At 38.3% G+C, this 21073-nt stretch overlaps 1 non-coding gene across 1 annotated transcript; it reads left to right on the top strand.

Annotated features, from left to right (window-relative positions):
- The first annotated feature begins 2050 nt into the window (after nucleotides 1-2050).
- Nucleotides 2051-2123, top strand: Trnag-ucc (transfer RNA glycine (anticodon UCC)). Its single transcript has one exon. It is a non-coding gene; the product is annotated as a tRNA-Gly (tRNA).
- Nucleotides 2124-21073: the final 18950 nt, after the last annotated feature.

Here is a 21073-nt window from a genome sequence, read left to right on the forward strand (position 1 = left end):
GAAAATTCAAGTTCCACGTGTTGCACAACCAATTGGCTTGTTTTCTTTGATTTTGTATTCTGTCTTCAAGCACATAATCATTCTTTTTTTAAAAAAAACAAAACAAAACATTTTTAGCTGTAGAGGGACACAATACCTTTATGTTATTTATTTGTTTTTTATATGGTGCTGAGGATCAAATCCAGTGCCTCACACGTGCTAGGCAAGCGCTCTTCCACTGAGCTACAACCCCAGCCCCATAATCATCTCTTAATTAGAAAATTAAACATTAAAAGCCATTACTTTCAAATTTCATAATTTCAGTCTGAAAAAAAAAAAGAATAAGTGATCAAAATGGGATTGTTGATAGAGTCGTTCCTTCTTTGTGGATTGTAATCTTATTTTAGGGTCTCATGAGAGAAGATTCCTCTTTAATTCTTACTCTACTGTCAAGGACTGTTAGGTAAAATTTTCTACTGGACAAAACAATAAAGATAGCACAAAATAGATTAGTACATATGGTTGGAGCTGTAGCTTAGCGGTGTAGCATGTGATTTTATTCATTCATTCATTCATTCATTCTGCACTGGGATTGAACCCAGGGGTACTTAACCATTGAGTCACATCCGTATCCCTTTTTTATTGTGAGACAGTGTCTAGCTAAATTGCTTGGGCCTCATTAACTTGCTGAGGCTGACCTGGAACTTGTGATCTTCTGCCTCAGCCTCCCTAGTGGCTGGGATTACAGGCATGCCCACCACATGCTTAGCATAGACCCTGGGTTCTAATCCTCCCCCTCCACACACACACACACACACACACACACACAAGTTGACAACGTTCCATTTTTAGTTCTCCATTATAAATTCTCCATATCATTTGTCCATTAAAATACCTACGACAGCAGAATCATGCCCCATAGAACTTTTTTTTTTTTAAGACTTAAAAACAAGATTATACAGACATAAAAAGTTAATGATCATGTCACTCTGCGGCCACTATTTCTGTAGTTTTTCTGCACAGACTGAGTCTTTGGTGTTCCTCTCTCACACACCACTCTCCCCCAGCACCCCTTCACGGCATGTGGAGACCCATGTGAAGGTTGAAGAGGAAGAATCACCCCCAGATGCCTTCAAGTGGGGGGAGTTCTACTTTAGCTCCCAAGTTCACTGCTGAGGCTGGTGCAGGGGGATGGACTTGAAACTCCCTCAGTTTCAATTTCCTCATTCTGCAATAAGGGTGCTGAAGAAGACCATAGTAATGACAAAATTCTATGGCCTCAGTAATAAAGTCACATTTAGTTTGAGTCTACCCTTTCTCCCTTCCCACCCCCATGGGGACAAAACCCAGTGCCTCCTGCTACGGCAAGCACTCTTCCCTGAGCTACACCCCCAGCCCTAAATTCGCCTCTTAAACTCGTTTGTATCATTCCATAAAGAACTGTGGCCTTTCCTCCCGTCACTGTCGTCTTGCACATGAAACTCTTTTAGTTCTTTTCCTTTTTCCTCTGCTTCCTGTCTGCTGGTTCCTCAGCAGTTTATCTCAAATAGCTCCACCCTCGGTCTGTTTCACCTTTTCCTTGATCATTCCTTCATTTGTTCTAAATACTGTTGTCTGTACTCTTAACCCTAGAGAAGCAATTTCAGAAAGCACTGCTTACTTTTAAATGAGTTCCTTACTAGATTCCAAATGGAACTAACACTGCATTATGTAATAAATGTGCTTTTGTTGTTGTTGTTATAAGTAAGAAATGTGCTGGGCACGGTGGCGCACGCCTGTAATCCCAGCGACTCCAGAGGCTGAGGCAGGAGGATTCCTAGTTCAAAGCCAGACTCAGCCATTTAGGGAAGCCCTGAGCAATTCGCTGAGACTCTGTCTCTAATAAAATATATGTATGATGTGTCAGAGTGAATTCTACTGTCATGTGTAACTAATTACAACAAATAAAAAGATCTTAAAATAAAATGAAAAAAAAAAAAGGGCTGGGATGTTGCTCAGTGGTTAGTGCCTCCGAGTTCAATCCCTGTTACCAAAAAAAAAAGTTGTTATTAAATCAGTATTTCAGGGGGCTGGGGATATAGCTTAGTTGGTAGAGTGCTTGCCTTCCATGCACAAGACCCTGGGTTCAACCCCCAGCATCGCCAAAAAAAAAAAAAAAAAAAAAAAATCAGCATTTCGTAGGCCATTCTTACTCAAGTTCACAGTAGTAGAAAAACATATCTAACATAGCATACTATATAAAGATGATAATGAAAAGATTTGAAGGCATATGTCAGTCAGGATTGATTTTACCTTATTTATTTATTTTTTAGTTGTAGTTGGACACAATACCTTTATTTTATTTATTTATTTTTATGTGGTGCTGAGGATGGAACCCAGGGCCTCTCACATGCTAGGCCAGCACTCTACTGCTAAGCCCCAACCCCAGCCCTGATTTTATCATATTTAAAATGTTCTTATATTGAAATATTTCAAGGGCTGGGATATAGCTCAGTTAGTAGAGTGCTTACCTCATATGCACAAGGTCCTGGGTTCAATCCCCAGCCAGTTACAAAAATAATCTTAAAATATTGACCTGTGGACCTCTGCTCTACCACTGAGAGGCACCCCCACTGCCGTATATTCTTGGGCACATGTGAAGGAGGTGATAAGAGTTATGAATATGTACATCTCCAAGCAAACTATGTTTTCACCCTCTGACTAACATGTGTGCAGTGTAATAAACCAAATGTTTTTTTTTCACTTCTTTATAATTTTATTCCATATGAATGTTTAACAAATAAAACTCACTGTGCTTTTAAATTTCATATGAATGTTATCATACCATCTTTCCATGAATATTGAAATTTATCTATGTTGGCACTTTTAGATCAAGTTCTTTTTTTTTTTTTGTGATGCTGAGGATCAACTCAAACTCTTTTTAAATGGTAAGTGATTGCTCTACTGCTGAGCCCCAGCCCCAGCCCAAATTTATTTATCTTGATTATTGTAAAAATTTTTTATGAATATGCCACAATTTATCCACTTTACTGTTAGTAGATATTTAGATGGTTCCTAAGTATTCACTGTTGCAAATGGTGTTAGAATTGATAGTCTTGCAATTGCTTCCTTGGGCACACATGGGTGAGAGTTGCTAAGAATTATGAACATGCACATACATTGCTGTCCGAAGTGGCTGATTCAGTCTATGGTCCAGCCAGCAGCTCATGAATTTCTTCCGTTCCACATCTATGCCAGTGTTTGATGACATCGTCAGACTTTCTGGTAGAATGAAATGCTAGTTCAGTTTGGTTGTTATTGGCCTTTCTCTGATTATGAGTGAATCTGAGCATTTTAATTTTGTGTTAATTGAATTTCTTTTTCTGCAACTCGCCTGCTCATATCCTTTGTCCATTTGGCTTTTCTGTCATCTTTATTCTACAGAGAATTTTCCTTTGTAGATTTTGTGAGGTAGGTGTGTAATTTTAATTCCCGTATAATTAATCATTTTTTTCTGGCACTGATTATTGACTGATTATCCTTGCTGATTTTAATGTTGTATGCAGGTTTCGTGTATGAAAGGTCTTATTTTGCAACACTTTATTTAGTGCTGTTGATCTATTTCCAAACTGCATTAATGCCACAGCCATATTTCCATATAACTTTCTAATAAGTGATCTTTTTTGGTACAGAAAACATTTTTTACCTTTTTATTTTTCTTCAAAATCATCTTTTCATATCAAATTTAGAATCCACTTGCCAAAACTCTGGAGAGATTTTGGCTGGAAGTATGAATTCAGAGATTAATTGGGAGAATAAGGTACATTTTTATAATATTGGATCTTCCAGTGAACAAGGTGTATCTTTGCATTTATGTGGTCTCCTTTCATTTCTTCCAGTTAGTTTCAGAATATTTTTTTTCTAAAACATTTATGACATGTTTTGTTAGATTTACTCCTAAGAATTTTAAGGATTTGTTTATATGTTTTTGAGATGGGGGTCTCACTATGTTACTCAGCCTGGTCTCAAGTGATCCTCCTGTCTCAGCCTCCCAAATGCTGGGCTATAGTCCTGTGCCCAGCTATGGATTTCAATACTGCTATATTGGTGTATATAGAAATGCAACTCAGCTGGGCATGGTGGTACACACCTGTAATTACAGCAACTCAGGAGGCTGAGGAAGGAGGATCACAAGTTTGAGCCAGCCTCAGCAACTTACCAGGATCTTGTCTCAAAATAAAAAAATAAAAAGGGCTGGGAATATTGCTCAGTGGTAAAGTGCCTCTGGGTTCAATCCTAGTACCAAAAAAAAAAAAAAAAAAAAAAAGAAAAGAAAGAAAGAAAAAGAAAAAATGCAGCTCAGTTTTAAAAAACTCTATTATTAATTCTAATAATTCATTGATTCTCTGGATTTTCTATGATAATTTGGGTAATTGGTCATTGTTAGTTTAATTTCTTTCTAAATTTTGCACCCTTCTTTCCTTCCTTTCTTCCTTCCTTTCTCTCTGCATCTCTGTGTCTGTCTGTCTGTCTCTCTTTCTTTCTCTGTGACTCAAACTTCCGGTATGCTGATGAATATAAGTTGGGAAAATAGGTTTTCATGGATTGATTGTTTTTGACTGAAAGAAGTACTTCTAACAACTCACAATTAGGTATCCTGTTTATACAGTTTGGGGAGCAACCTTTGTCAGATTAAGGAAGTTGCTTTTTATTCCAAGAATTTCTGTTTTGTTTTAACCATGCATGGATATTATCAATTCTGGCATGAGCTACATCCATATATTTTTATTTCTTTTCATACTTGAGATTACCTCTAAACTTCCTTTCTTTGTCTGATTGTGGCATAAAGATTATACTGATTTCATACATTGTGTTGAAAAACATTCTGTCTTTTTCTATTATCTAGAACAGAATATATAAAATAAGGGTCATCTCTTTGTTGAAGGTTTGATAGAACTTTTCTGTGAAACTATCTAGAACTGATAGTGTTTTTGTAGGAAGAATTTTAACCTTTGAGTTTATTTATTTAAAGATCAAATATCTGTTAAGGCATTCTATTTCTCTTGAATCATTTTAGATCATAGTTATTTTTCTAGGAATTTTTTCCATTTCATGTACATTTTAGATGTATTGATGTGAACTTACTCCTAGAATTTTGTCATTACTTGTTTCTGCTTTATGTGTATTTATGTCTCCTTTCTCCTCCTCAATATTGCTTTTTTGTGCTTTTTTTCTCTTACTTTCTGCTTGGTCTTGCTAGAAGTGTGTCTATCTTGTTAATCTTTTTTTAAAAAAAAAATTTTTTTTTTGGTGTGTATCTGTGTTTCTCTCTTTGTTTCTCCCATATCTTTTTTCATTAATTTTGTTAGTGAATCTATCTTAATTACATCCTAGGAAGAGATCATCCTATGTTTGATTATTGATTTTTTGATATTTGTTGAGATTTTTATTGTGGCTTCCTCTGTGATCTACTTCATAAAGGTTCCATGTGTTTTTGGAAAAAATGGAATTTAAAAAAATATACATATATTTTTTAATTGTAGATGGACACGATACCTTTATTTTATTTATTTATTTTTATGTGGTGCTGAGGATCAAACCCAATGCCTCATACATGCTACGCAAATGTGCTGCTACTGAGCTATACCCCAGCCCCAAAAAATGGAATTTAATTATGTTTGGCAAGGTTCTGTACGTGCCTGTTTGTTAAAGTGTTGTTTTTCAAGCACCTATGACTAATTTTTGTCTACTTTGTATTTTGGTTATTGGGAGAGATATTATATGCTTGTTGATTTGTCATTCTCATAGTTTGGACAACTTTGTTTTTTATCTTCTGAGGCTGTGATATTGATACATGTAAGTTTAATATCATTAAATATTTCTGGAAATTTTTCTTTTTATCATTGGATAGTTACCCACCTTGCTTTTTGTCTTAAGTGTGGAATTTCTTTTTATTATCATTTACCTAGCATATCTTTTCCAATCTTGTATTGTTTTGTGTTCATAAAATGGTTTTAAGTTCCTTTCTTATTCAAGGGAGACAGATTGTCTAGAGACTCCTTCTTTTCCACATTTGATAGCTCCATAAGAAGATAGCTCAGTAAATCTGAGTAGTTCAATGGAAAGACTGATACTAGCTTCTCAATATTGCCACGCACCCCTTTCTAATTAGTCTGTTTCCTCAATCAAGAAGCTCTCGGCTGGGGATGTGGCTTAGTTGTGGCTTAGAGTGCCCCTTATGCAGTCGAGGGGGAGAAATAAAGAATGTCCATGAGTTTTTGTCTTTGCCAATGCTTTATTAATCACTCAATACACTTTCACTCTATAGGTTCTTAATCAAGAAAATGACAATCCTTAATGCTAAGCGCTGCAATAGACATCATCAATTCACAGCAAATAATTCTAGATTAATTCTAAGCACTGCAAATATACTTAATCACGATAGGCTCATGATAGACATTCCCTCTGCATTCTAAGTTCAAATGTCAGGTCAAAAGTCTCAAGCCTTAGGCTTTAAGACCAGCAGATGCACACTCACTCAGACTGCGGTGATCAGGTCTGGAACCAAGGCAGGCTTCTCCGGGGGTGGAACTGACGGCCAGTTGAGGAGAGGGTCGTAGAGAGAAGTTGCGGCTCTCAGAAGGGTCAAAATGTGGTTGTAGAGTTTGAGCGTGGTGGGGAAAATGCAGAGATCAGGCAAAAGGATGAAAAGTGTTGTGATGTCAGTCCAGGTCCTCATCAGGTTCTCAGCGTGAGGATATCAGTATTGGCTGGTTGAATGTCCATTCATTTGCTCCACTATTTATACCAAATTTGGGGGCTTTTTGTCACCCTCCACACACACACACACACCTTCAACCCTTATCAGCTGCCAACAGGTCTCTTAGTGACATCGTTTACCTTGGGGTTAAAACATCTGGTCTAGTGGTCCCACCCTGATCTTTTCACCTTTCCCCCTTATCAGGGTGAGAACAGCATGCCAGAGGCTTCACTCTGAGTTATCAGGGTGGGAAGAAGTGATTTGTTTGTGCCTGAGGGCCATACTGAGGGGCTCTGTTAGTGCCTGGTGAGACTGCAGGTTTCAATCTGGATTTTTAAAATGGAGTTGCTTAGGCTCAGGCCCAAGGCCATCCTTACAGTGTCACAATACCTTCTATCAAATTAGAAATGAACACCCTTCCTTGATTTCTATCATTCTCCTTAGCTATGGAAATACATGAGGTTTAGAAAGAGGAAGACAAGAAGGAAATTAACTTGCCTTTTGACATTGAGTTGGAGGTATCTGTGGTACCTCTAGATGTAGTTTTCTAGATGAAAATGGAAGATGGAGCTCCTAAGAGAAGCTAGGATGTCTGATTAAACCACAGAACCAGCAAAATGTAAACAGTCATTTAATCTGAAGGACAGATAAAGTTGCCGTAGGGAGATATGTAAAGTTAGAAGAAGCCTTGAAGAGAATTGTTATGAACCAAATCCTTGGCGAACTGGGAAAAAGAGGAGCCTGTGGTGACAACTGAGGCCCAATCAGGAGTTCTTAGATGAATCAGAAATGTGACTAGATTAAACAGCAATCATTTACAAGCTATTTAAAATCTGTCAGGGCTATATTTAAATGCTTTGCATGTATTAAGTCATTCAGATGTTACAACAACCCTTTGAGGTAAGTAATATTATTTCCATTGTGAAGACAATGAAACTGAAGCATGGAAAATTTAAACAATATTGACATAGTTAATGCAGGTGGTAAGATTTGGAGCCAGCCTCAAGTAAGGCAGTCTAGCTGCAAAATCTGTGTTCTCAACCACCTCATTATATTCTCTCTCAAGAAGCTAAGCAAGGAGACAGTTTCAAAAAGAGAATAGACCATGGAGTTAAAAGAAAAAAAATAAATCAAATTAAATTTAGCAGAGTGTATAAGAGCAAAGAACAAGTCATGGAATGGGTAGCGTCCCAAACCAGGCAAGATTCAGAGAGTTCCACCCAGGCAGGCAGCATTTATAGAAACTAGACATTGGTAAACAGTTCATAAAATTTCCTGATGCTTTCTATCAAAATGTTGAGTCAGACTCATTTGATATATGTTACCTACAAAGAACTGAGGATAGATCCTCTAATATTGCCAGTTAGAAATAAATGATGTAAGGTTATTTTATATTTATTTAAATTTAGGACATTTATTCAAATAATTACTCAATGTTAGGATGACCTTAGGCCTGAGCCTAAGCAACTCCATTTTAAAAACTCCAGTTTGAAACCTGCAGTCTCACCAGGCACACCCACAGAGCTATCCAGTATGGCCTCAAACAAGTGACTTCCTCTCACCCTGATAAACAGAGTGAAGCCCCTGGCAGGCTGTTCATGCCTGATAAGAGGAAAAGGCGAGAAGATCAGGGTGGAGACCACCAGACTAGATGTTTCTGACCCCAGGGTAAATGATGTCACTGAGAAATCCAGTGGTAGTTGATAAGGATTGAAGGGGGGGGGGTGTCAAAAGTCCCAAAATTTAGAATAAATAATAGAGCCAATGAACAGGGATTCAGCATCGACAAGGATGCACTCGAGCTGGAGAGCCTGATGAGGACCTGACATCCCATCACTTGTCATCGTTCCTGAGCCTCTGCGTGATCCTCTTTTTTAGTAGTGGGATTAAATGTAGAATTTTGAGCATGCTAGGCAGATATTCTATCACTGAACCACATCCCCAGTCCTGAAAATTAAATAATTTAACAGGTCAGCTATTACAAGAAGTATTAATATTTTTGCCATTATCCTAATCCTAACCAAAAGAAGGTTTTTGTTGTGCTTGCCTATAATACAGAATAAGGGAGATGAGGAAAACCACCTTAATGCATTTTGTAGTTCATTTCTAAATGTTAAATATCAATTATCATTGTTTTACCTAAATTCTAAAGTATGTTTTAAAGGAAATTTGGAATTACTTTTCTATTCAATATTCAGAGGAGGATTTTTTTCTTTTTCTTTTTGGTACTAGGGATTGAACTCAGGGCACTCAGCCACTGAGCCACATCCCCAGCCCTATTTTGTATTTTATTTAGAGACGGGGTCTTTCTGAGTTGCTTAGGGCCTCACTGTTGCTGAGGCTGGCTTTGAACTCATGATCTTCCTGCCTCAGCCTCCCAAGCCGCTGGGATTTCAGGCATGCGCCACTGTGCCTGGCTCAGAGGAGGATATTTTTGATAGACCAGGATATGACAATTTGATAATAAATGGGATGGATTAAAAATTTTTATACATTTAAGTAAGATATATGAAATTATATTGTTCTTTTCAATAGCCAATATCCAATACTTCCATTTAGATACAACTTTGATTACCCAAACCCTGAAAGAGCTTAAGTACATCTATACTAAACAATAAAAACTGCAATAATGGGCTGGGATTATGGCTCAGCAGTAGAGCACTCACCTTGCATGTGCGAGGCCCTGGGTTCAATCCTCAACACCACATAAAAATAAATAAATAAAACAAAGATATTAATAAAAAAAAACTGCAATAAGTTTTAAAAATGATTCTTGGATAAAATCACTTCTAAATACTCATTCACAATGACATGAAAGGCTTCCTTAATCAGGTCAGTTTTTAAATTTTAAATAATAGAAATCTACTCAAGCTATCTTTAAAATATATATTATAAAATGGGTTTTTTATAAGTACCATAATTAGGTTTATCACAAGGAACTCCAAGAATAGAACTACAGAAAAGATTAGAACCAGGAATTTAAAAACTAGACTCAATACTTCTTACTGGGGAATATATGGCTTCTTTTTTTTATTATTCTTTATTTGTAGTTGAACACAATACCTTTATTTTGTTTACTTATTTTTATGCGCTGAGAATTGAACCCAGGGCCTCGAACATGCTAGGTGAGTGCACTACTGCTGAGCCACCACCCCAGCCCAAATATATGGCTTCTTGTGTTGCCTTTGATTTTTCTGCCTTTCTCTGGAGACCTTTGCTATAGTGTGCTCATGGCCAAACATCCCACAACTGGCCCTGGCTTTAAATCACTTCTTACACATGTCTGAAAGTGATCTTGACTAGTGTCATAATCTAAATCTCTAAAATTAAAAAAATCTGATTGACTGCATGGGACAGGTACCAACCTCTGACCCAATCAACAATGAGCAAGGAGTGGGAAGGGAGAGGCAGTTCTCAGAAATAGGAGACACCGACTCAACTGGGTAGTTCTGTTGTACATATTATTTGGAAAAGGCAGACTTATTCAGGTAAAATACATAGATCACACAGTGCTATTGGATGTTTCAGAAATGACACTTATATATAGAAAATATTAAATGCATGGAATATAAACAGCTGCCTGTCACCTAAGATTGTTGTGTTTCTACATCTGTAGTTTAATTGCTACAAAAGCCAATGAGTTCATCAAAAGACCCCTATTTAATTTCACAGAGAGATCCAGCAACTTTACTCAGGCCTCCTGAGTACACTTGATTTTTTCCACTATTTATCTAACAAATTTAGAATACTAATTTTTACTCACCAAATTCTTAGGAACTTGTTAGTTTTTTTTTTTTTAATATTTATTTATTTATTTTAGTTTTTTTCGGCAGACACAACATCTTTGTTTGTATGTGGTGCTGAGGATCGAACCTGGGCCGCACGCATGCCAGGCAGGCGTGCTACCGCTTGAGCCACATCCCCAGCCCCGACTTGTTAGTTTTTGAGTTAGCTTAACTATAGTTTCATGATACATTAAATGCAAGTTTGGTGAATGTTTTAAGGTTTCTTTTCCTAAGCCACTATACTTGTTGACATATAAAACATGCTCCAACAAATGGTGCTAGTCAAACCGGAAATCCATATGCAGCAAAATAAAATTAAACCTTTATCTCCCACACTGCACAAAACTCAACTCAAAGTGGATCAAGGACTTGGGAATTAGACCAGAGACTCTGTGCCTAATAGAAGAAAAAGCAGGCCCAAATTTTCATCATGTCTGCTTAGGACCTGACTTCCTTAGTAAGACTCCTAAAGCACAAGAAATAAAATCAAGAATCAATAAATGGGATGGATTCAAACTAAAAAGCTTCTTTGCAGCAAAGGAAACAATCTTTAAAGTGAAGAGAGAGCCAACAGAACATCTTTACCATATGCACCTCAGACAGAGCACTAATCTCCAGGATATATAAAGAACTCAAAAAACTTAACACCAAAAAAACAAATAACCCAATCAATAAATGGGCTAAGGAAGTGATCAACAAATATATGAAAAATGTTCACCATCTCTAGCAATTAGAGAAATGCAAATCAAAACTACTCTAAGATTTCATCTCACTCCAGTCAGAATAGCAATTATAAAGAATTCAAGCAACAATAAGTGCTGGCGAGGATGTGGGGGGAAAGGAACACTGATTCATTGCTTGTGGTATTGCAAAATGGTGCAACCACTTTGGAAGGCAGTATGGAGATTTCTTAGAAAAGTTAGAATGAAATCACCATTTGATCCAGCTATCCCATTTCTTGGTCTATACCCAAAGGACTTAAAATCAGCATATTACAGTGATGCAGCCACCTCAATGTTTATAGCAGATCAATTCACAATACCTAAACTGTGGAACCAACCTAGATGTCCTTCAATAGATGAATGGACAAAGAAACTATCATATATATATACACAGTGGAATATTACTCAGCCTTAAAGAAGAATGAAATTGTGGCATTTACATGGTAAATGAATAGAGTTGGAGAATATCAAGCTAAGCAAAATAAGCCAATCTCAAAATACCAAAGGTCAAATGTTTTCTCTGATAAGTGATGATGATCCATAATGGTGGAGGAAGGGGGACGAGGAAAGAATGAAGGAACTTTGGATGGAGGGGGGTGTGTAGGGGAAAGATGGTGGAATGAGACAGACATTATTACCCTATGTATGAGTATGATTGCATAAATGGTGTGGCTCTACATCATTACAACCAAAAATGAAAAGTTGTGCTCTATTTATTTAAAAATAAAATTTTTTTAAATGCTCCAATTTTACGAAGAAAATTTTCTTTGGAAAAATTAAGTACTTGCAATGATACATGCACTGAAGGTGATTTCGAAGTCTTTTTAAAATAAATAATCATTTTAATTTTAATCATGTAAATATAATACACAATACTAGAATCCAAAGTTAAGTATCTTCTAGACATGCACCAATAGTTGACTAAATCCTAAGTACAAAAATACCATAGCTAAAACTTTATGTTGGATGTTGAATATCAGTAACAGGCAAGAAAACACATGTTTACTGACAAATAGAACATTTATAATGCATATTCTAGAAAAAATAAATACCAGTAGTAATTTCAACAAATATTGATGCCTAAAAGGAAAACTCCAATACACTATATAGTTTGTATCAATCTTTTTTTTTTTTTTTTGGTAGCCGGGATTTAACTCAGGGACCCTCAACCACTGAGCCACATCTCCAGCCCTATTTTGTATTTTATTTAGAGACTGAGTGTCACTGAGTTGCTTAGTGCCCTGCTGTTGCTGAGATTGGCTTTGAACTTGTGATCCTCCTACCTCAGCCTCCCAAGCTGCTGGGATTACAGGTGTGCACCACTGCACCCAGCTGTATGAAATCCTAAAAGTAAATGTTGGTGAAATAGGCACCTTTTTTTTTTTAAAGATAGGGCCTGGCAAAGTCTACTCGGTTGGTCTAGAACTCCATTTACTTATTTAAGAAAAAAGATTGAAAGTGCCATGCTTTCCACTTGCCATGAGACAGGTCCTACACTTAGTATGCTAAGGTGGAACTAGCAGTTCCCACGGCAGAATAAGGAGAGGAAGATGTACGAGACCCAGTCAGCTTCGTTCTCCATGTCCATTATGTGAGCCTTAAGGGATTCTCCTGCCCCAGTCTCCTGAGTTGCTGGGACTACAAGTGCAACTGAGCCTAACTAGATACATTTGCCTTTTTTTTTTTTTTTTTTTTTTGTAAATAGACACAATATCTTTGTTTTATTTATTTTTTTATGTGGTGCTGAGGATCCACCCAGTGCCTCGCACATGCCAGGCAAGAACTAAACCACTGAGCTATAGCCCCAGCCCCTAGCTAGATAACTTTTTTTTTTTTTTTTTTTTAAAGTTGGCACAAAACAAGTAGCAAAGTATGAGAAGTTGAAGGAATTTCTAACAGGTAGCTACATGCAGTGCAGTTTGTTGTATCTTGGTCCCCTGGCATACATTTCCCCTTCCTAGCAGAACCTCGTTTCCTTTTGGATAATTACATCTTTCATTTTGATACTATAACCAAAGGACTTCCCTGCTTTAACCAGAATGGGCACCACTGCCCCAGCTACTTAACTCATTGTTAGATGAATTAAGTATACTTCTAAATCACCTATATTTGCTTACATATTTCTATTGAGCAGCTCCTACATCTTTTTTTTTTTTGCAGGGGGAGGGTACCAGGGTCAGCTGCTGCTCACTGAGATATAAGGCCATGTTTGCCCAGAGATCACATTCCTCTCTGGCTGCTCCCAGGCCATATAGCAAGTGTATTCTCAGGAGATACGAAACTCCTCTAATGGGTGGCTTTGGTTTGAGAATTCCCCAAAGGACTTTCCAAACTTTCCTTGGATATCACAGAATCTAGGATGGTCCACCCTGTTTTTCTTACCTCTCTCCTTTACTCGGGGTCAAACTTGCATCATGATCTAATGACTCTCCCAGTCTTCCAGATCCTTCCCCATTTTCCTCCCATGTTTTTCTCCTAAAATAATCTTTGCATGTCAATCTTTGCGCATCTCTGAGGACCCAGTCTAACAAAATTACTACCATTCCTCTCCACTCAAATCTGAGTCTTGATCAGAGGCATGAAGAGACCGAAAGCACTCAGGGTTGATGACATCCCCATCATCACAGAGGGAACAGAGGACCTCTGCTATGAGACAGCTCCTCTGGGTTCTGCTTCCTGGATTTTGGTAAATTTTTGTAGTTGGCCTATTCCAAAGCTGGGTCCTAAACCTTGTTGTTGATTCCATGAACTCCTGATAAACTTCCAGTCAGTTCATTTTTACTGAGATTAACCTAAATCTGTTTGAGAAGCTTGAAATGAAGAACCTTAGTACCAGTTCATGCAAACTAACAAATATCTCAAGTTTAAAAAAAAAAAAAAAGTGTGTGTGGGGGGAGGTCACAAGGAAAATAAAAGTAATGTATTTGAAAAGATATCTATGTTGTGATGTTCTTTCATGTAATGAATTATTAGACTCTAATGAGCCAAGGGGGGAAATTGAATGAATCAAAAAAAAAAAAAAACCTGGTATACCACTGCATATAAAAGGAGTAAAATCAGTCACAAAACATCTAAGAGGTGATAAAAAGATTTTAGCTTTCTTCTTCAAAAGCAAGAAAATTACCAACTCTGGAGGATGAAAGCCCTTTGTCTCTATTGGTATCCAGAGGATTCACTTCATCATTCCTGTTTGCTCCCTCAGAAACTGAGTCATCGCTATCTTCAAACAAAAGATCCTCCTCAGTACAGCCTTCCTGGGCATTGCTAATTCCACATCAGCATGTTTTAAATGATGCATGTCTGGTTCATGCCAGCCCTGGCATCTCAGAGCAGACAAAAATGCCTGCCCAGTTCACCCCACATCCACAGGTTCTGGCCAGCTTTTGTAGTGGTCTTTTCTTCACTTGCAAGTGTGGGTCCAATTTGAAGTTCCGCTGCCTTGTGTTTCCACCTGCCGTGAGACAGGTCCTACAGTTAGTAGGCTAAGGTGGACCTAGCAGTTCCAAGGGCAGAATAAAGATAGGAAAATGTACAAGACCCACACGGCTTCATTCTCCCTGTCCATGATATGAGCTGTTTAAATTCAGGATAACGTTGAGATACAACAGCTGAGAGAAAGACACATCTTAGCTGTCAGCAAATATGATAGTAAAAAAGAAGTAGGAGTCAGACATGGAGGCACACGCCCGTAATCCCAGCAGCTCAAGAGGCTGAGGCAGGAGGATCTCTAGTTCAAAGCCAGCCTAAGTAACAGTGAGGTGCTAGGCAACTCAGTGAGACTCTGTCTCTATAAATAAAATACAAAATAGGGCTGAGGATGTGGCTCAGTAGTTGAGTGCTCCTGAGTTCAATCCATGGTACCCTCCTCCCACTCAAAAAAAAAAAAAAAAAAAGATGTAGAAGCTGCCCAACAAAAATATGTAAGTAAATGTAGATGATTTAGAAGTATACTTAATTCATCTGAAGATTTTTCTTTGTTTAGATTTGCATTAAGTTCAATAATAGACCCCATCAACTACTATTGAATCCTGAGCTTGGCAGGTTACCAGCCCCAGCTTGGGTGAATACAGTTGACTGCCTGAGGCCTAACGAGAGGCAACTTGTCCCAAATCATGCTGTTAGTCAGAGACTGACTGTGCCTCCTGATTCTGCATCTTTAAGCATCTGTTACATCAGACAGCTTCCTGGGGTCTGGGGCAGAAGCACAAATCAAGCCAAGTCTTTTATGAAAGTAGACAAAGCCTCAAAGGGAATGAAGACCCAAAGGGAAAAAAATTAGTTGTAGATGGACACAATACATTTGTTTTATTTATTTTTATGTGGTGCTAAGGATCCAATCCAGTGCCTCAAACATGCAAGGCAAGCGCTCTACTGCTGAGCCATAACCTGAGCCCCTCAAAGAAAATCTTCATTTTTTTTCTTTTCATTGAATATTTTGACCATATTTTCAAATCAAAGCACCGGCTATGACAATTTTTTTTTCTGATTCAAGAATAAATTTAGCCAGGTGCCGTCATGTAATCCCAGCAATTTAGGAAGTTGAGGCAGGAGTATTGCCAAATTTGAGACTAGCATGGGCAACTTAGTGAGACCCTATCTCAAAATAAAACATAAAAAGGGCTGGGAATGTAGCTCAGTCATACAGTGCCCTGGGTCCAATACCCAGTATCAAAAAAAAAAAAAAAGAAAGAAAAGAATCAATCTAAATATTTATTTAAGTGAAAGAATTTGCAAAGATGTAAACATTAAATCATATTCTTTAGCCTAACAATTCACCACGAAAAAAGATTGAAAGTGACTGTAAAAGAAAATCCAGGACCCCCTATCTCATTAGGACACACGAAAAGCAATTATTTCCTTTGGACATTTTGGTGTATTAGTCCCCACTGAGTAGAAATAATTTTTATAGTTTTTTTAAAAAAACAAAGTAAGAATCACTGTTGATATGATTTCCAATGTATTGCTCACTGAGGAGCAATAGGTTAAATTGTACTCATCACTTGTACTAATAACATCTGTTTCCCTTCAGAATACTGGGAAAGCTTCCTACCTAGTCTCTGCTTCTTCCCTCATTCTCTTGCAGTCCCTTAATATATAATTTTCCCAAAGAAATCCTGTTGAATGTCTAAATTGGATCATATCATTTCTCTGCTGCAAACCCTTCAAAAGACTGTTCTCAACAGTTAAATGGCCCAGTATGATCTGCAACCTCTCCTTTCACCCCCACCCCCACCCCACCCCCTGCACTCCCTTACCTCCAGCCACACTGATCTCCCTGGTTCCTTTAACATACTACTCTCTTTCTTGAATCAGGGACTGGCTGTTCTCTTTAACTAGAATACTCTGGAACATTCTGTATTGCAAGAAGTGACAGCTGCTGCTCATGGGCCTGAGGTGTTCCATCTGAATTTTGTAACTAATGACACTCAGAGATGACACACCATAAGATATGTTTCTGCCTGCCACTTGCTATGTGCCACTCAGGCTCTATGATCAGAATCAGTCACTCCATCTCAGATTCACAGTTGCAGATCCTTCTTATGGTGTCCAGTTATTGCTTCTTTCCTGGGCTACTGACCTTTTCCTTGATTTCTGTCTTTGCTTCCCAAGACCCCTTTGCTGGGTCACTGACCTCAGGCCCCTGTGGTCTTCACCTCTATCCTGGGTCGTTCTGCCCACTCTTAATGTCTGACTTTGCCTCCTCAAGGTCCTTCACTGAGGTCAGAGCCCTGAACTCACCAGCACTAGAGACATTAGATTTGTTGCTCTAGTTTTAAACAACCAAGAGGAAAAAAAAAAAAAAAACAACCAAGAGGAAAATGAACAGTTGACTGATTTATCAGTGGAATAAGCAAACTCCGATTCAGGTGATGGCAGGTGCCTACGTAATTCAGTCTCTGAGTTTCTCCTCCCTACTTAGCCAGACAATTAACATGGCAAGTAAAACGCACCAGGAAATGTCTTTCACTTTTCTCTGTATTGTGGTAGTTTCTCAAGATGGAATATGATTAATTGCTTTCCTTGAGAGCAAATGTCAATCTTACACTTAAACCACCTTGTGCTGAAATAGGGTACAGTAGACTTCTTCCTGTGACTAATTGAGAGTCAGGAAATAGAAATTAGGATATAATATTTAACCTTTAGTGAGTGAGATGCTATGAGTTAAGGCTTGCTTTACATTATTTCAAATCCTTAAAATGACTCAAATTGATTCATGGCCCAGGTATCTTATCTCTAAAGGACTGAAATCTTGATTGCTAAATCAATAAGAGTATAAAATAGAAAATCCTTTGAGAAGCCAGTATCTTTTTAGATAAATTATTACAGTGTCTCTCTGAAAGTAATGTTGCAAAGGGCTAATGATACATAATCAGATTTACAGAGCAACACACAATTAACATCATCTCATTTGAGTCTGCTAATATGCTTAGTGATTATGCAGAGGAAAACATTGTTGTTCTTATTTTTAAAAATAGGGAAAGTAGAACAAAGCCTTTTTGAAACCTGATTCAAAGATCATTTGCAAAACAGTGAGCTTTTTTTTTTTTTTTTTTTCCTATTATTGAGATACTAAGGATTAAACCCAGGACCTCACACATGCTAGGCAAGTGCTCTACCACTGAGCTATACCCCCAGCCCAAGCCATAGTTTTGTGCCAAGTTTACTGAGAAGACAACCTTAGGGCAATAAGTCCTTAGAAGAGGGCTCCAGGAAGTGGGAAAGAGCTGAAAAAGAAAAGAGCACGAATTGAAACATCAGCAATATAAATGCCACTAACACATATTTACTTAGAATCTATTACAGGCTAAGTCTTGGGATGCACTGACACTGATAATTGTAATAATTGCACTGTCTTAGGGTGCTTTGATAAGATGTAGGACATATATGAGAAAGTAAATGTCAATATAAAGTAAAAGCCTAAATGCACCGTGACCACATTTTCCAGATGAATATTGGGTTGGGTATTCTAAGGATACTTAAGCAGACAGAATATTTTATTTCATTGTCAATCACCAATATGGAACTAAGAGGAAAAAGTGGTTCTTAAGAATCTGGGCTGGTGCCAAGTTCAGTAGTACATGCTTGTAATCCTCTTGGCTTGGGAGGCTGAGGCAGGAGGATCACAAGTTTAAAGCCAGCCTCAGCAACTTAGCAAGGTCCTAACTAACTTAGCAAGACCCTGTCTCGATATGCAAAATAAAAAGGGGTGGGGATATAGCTCAATGGTTAAGCACCCCTCAGTTCAATCCCTGGTACCAAAAAAATTAAATTAAATTTAAAAAATCTGAACTGGCTAGATAGGCTTTATGAAGGAGGTAGGGCTAGAAGAGAAAGCCTCTAAGGAGTACTGGAGCATAGACAAGCCAAAGGAGGCCAGCAAGACACTCCAAAAGGAGGGACCCCCATGGAGGTGGAAGTCATAAGCAATGTGTGGTGGAGAAAAATAATTAAGAAATAAACTTGAAGAGTATGTAGGGGCCAGGAGGTAGAAGGCCTTGAATGCCGACTAAGGATATGGGACTTGGCAGGTATAACCTGAGTATTGAATTGGGCTGATATTGGCTGAATGCAATTAAAAAACAATTTTATTTACCATCTCTTTCTTCAAACTCAAAGTAGAATTTTTCTTTTCCAATCCTTAAATGACTTTTTGAGCAGGGTCCATGGCTTTCAGAAAAATTTTTAGGGTTTTCAGCTCAATCTAAATTAACATTCCAATCCATTTAGAGCTTCTTTCTTGTCCTCAGCTTAAACCAGATCTGTGGTCTGGGAACCAATAATGGGTGAGAGGTCTGGTCTGTTCTTGCTCCACCTCCTTCCCACCACTCTTCTTAAATTCTTTGGGGTTGGGGACAGTGGTGGAGAAGGAAAGAGGCAAAGGCTTCTTTTATATCTGTGGATGATTGTCGTTTCCTTTCGGCTACCTAATTCTTGGCAGGCACTGAAATAGTCTCCTTCACAACACAGCACTGTCTCCTGGTCTTGATCAGCTCCATCCACTGCTGTGTCCCCCACAGCCTTTCTGTTGGGCTCTTCTAACCTAGGGAGACAAGGCCATCCTTCCAGTGGCTCACTATGGTGTCCACAGAGTCTACAGGATATACTGTACTTCCTTGCTGTGGAAAGGGATCAAGGGTGACTGCTTCTACTGTTACCTTTTCTCCTTGCCTTGCCCCAATTGACAAGTGTAACTGGGCTCTCCACCCCATGAGTTTTCCAAGGGAAAGTTAGGCACTCGTCTCTACTTTGTCTTGTCCAACCCAATTTCTTAGAGACTTGCTCTTCTTCCATGTGGCTGTGAGATCTCCTGCTTCCACCTGGAAAATAAGACAATAGTCTCCCTGCTTGTAGATAGCGCCAATCTCTAAGGTGGATCACTTGGACCCCTTCCAAGTGACACCCCTTCTTTAGATTTGGTAGTGTGATGGGGCTGGGATGTGGCTCAGTGGTAGGGGGCTTACCGAGCCTGTGTAAGGTCCTGGGTTCAATCCCTGGTACTGCAAAAGAAAAACAACAGCAGCCACTATAGATTTGGTGGTGGGAAAGGAAGTATAAGATTTTCTACTCACACAAATTCTCTTACTACCAAAAATCTGATTAATGGGTTTCTTCTTATATTGAAGTATTGAATATTTCTTCTTCTTTTATGAAAGTTGGAAATGGATAAATATTGAAGGATCCAGCCAGTCGCCTCTTAGCCAGTCTGCATGGATGTGTCTAGTGCCTGTTTTTTTGAACAAAGAAGCTTTTGTCACCTGTTGTCCCACAGCTTTGAGGCTTCAGCCTCAAAAATTCTGAGAAAATGAGATCTGGTTCCACCTCCTGTGACATAGGCAATGGGGTTCTGAGGAACAAGAAGACATGAAGGAAGGGAACGCATGTTTTTCTGCTTTGCAGTTTGCTTTGGGCCCTGGTGGTCTTCCCGCGTGCCTCTGCAAACCATCGTAAGTGATGACTTGGCCTGCAGCCTTGTGCTGTGGCTTCCTGAACTAAACTCTAGGTAGTGCCCACAGGCCTGGATGTTGTGGTTTTGTCTCTTTGTGTCATGAACAGCATGTTTCCAGCCACACTGAGTCAGTCCCTCTCTCGTGCTTTTCATTAAGGATCATTGTTATGCTTTATTTTCTCACAGTTGCTATTTAATATTCCTTCAAAACAGGCTTAATAAATATTTATGCACCCAAATTTGAGTATAATTTTCTCTTCTAAATTGTGTTCCTTCAGGCAAACCCATTTCAAGCCAATAATATCTTTAAGCTATCTCTAAAATGAATGTTGCATACATTCCTCTTTGATCTGTTTTTTGCATGCAGACGGGGGTACACATTTGAACTATTATGTGGAAAAACTTGGGTTGTCTTTAAAAATTCTTCATTTGATTTTTTTTTTAAACATTGCAACAGTAGCCCAGGAATCTAACAAATGAAACAACACGGTACAAACTTACATAAAAGACAAAGCTAGTTCTGTCCTTTTCCCCCACAGAGGCTCAGAACCATCCTTTCACTGCTGTTCCCCTGAGGTAAACAAGGTTCATATTTTGTTAACACATATTCAAATAATTATTCAGATACTTTGGAGATTTGTTTATTGGTCATGACAGACATATAGGACCCACACGATTCCAGGTTTTTGAAAATTCAATACCGTGTCTTGGTTTTCTAGTTGTGGCCCTCAGTTCATGCACCCCAACTTAGATTCATCATTTGATCGGTTATTACAAATATCTCTGCAAATAGTAGATACAGATCTGTACTATTTTTCTCATTTCTCTATATGTAATTTCTCTGTGTTTCTGTTTCTCTCACATACATATATACACACAGGGAAGAGTTCATTCTTCATTC

The sequence above is a fragment of the Marmota flaviventris genome, chromosome 12 (assembly GCF_047511675.1).
Source record: "Marmota flaviventris isolate mMarFla1 chromosome 12, mMarFla1.hap1, whole genome shotgun sequence".
NCBI lineage: Eukaryota > Metazoa > Chordata > Mammalia > Rodentia > Sciuridae > Marmota > Marmota flaviventris.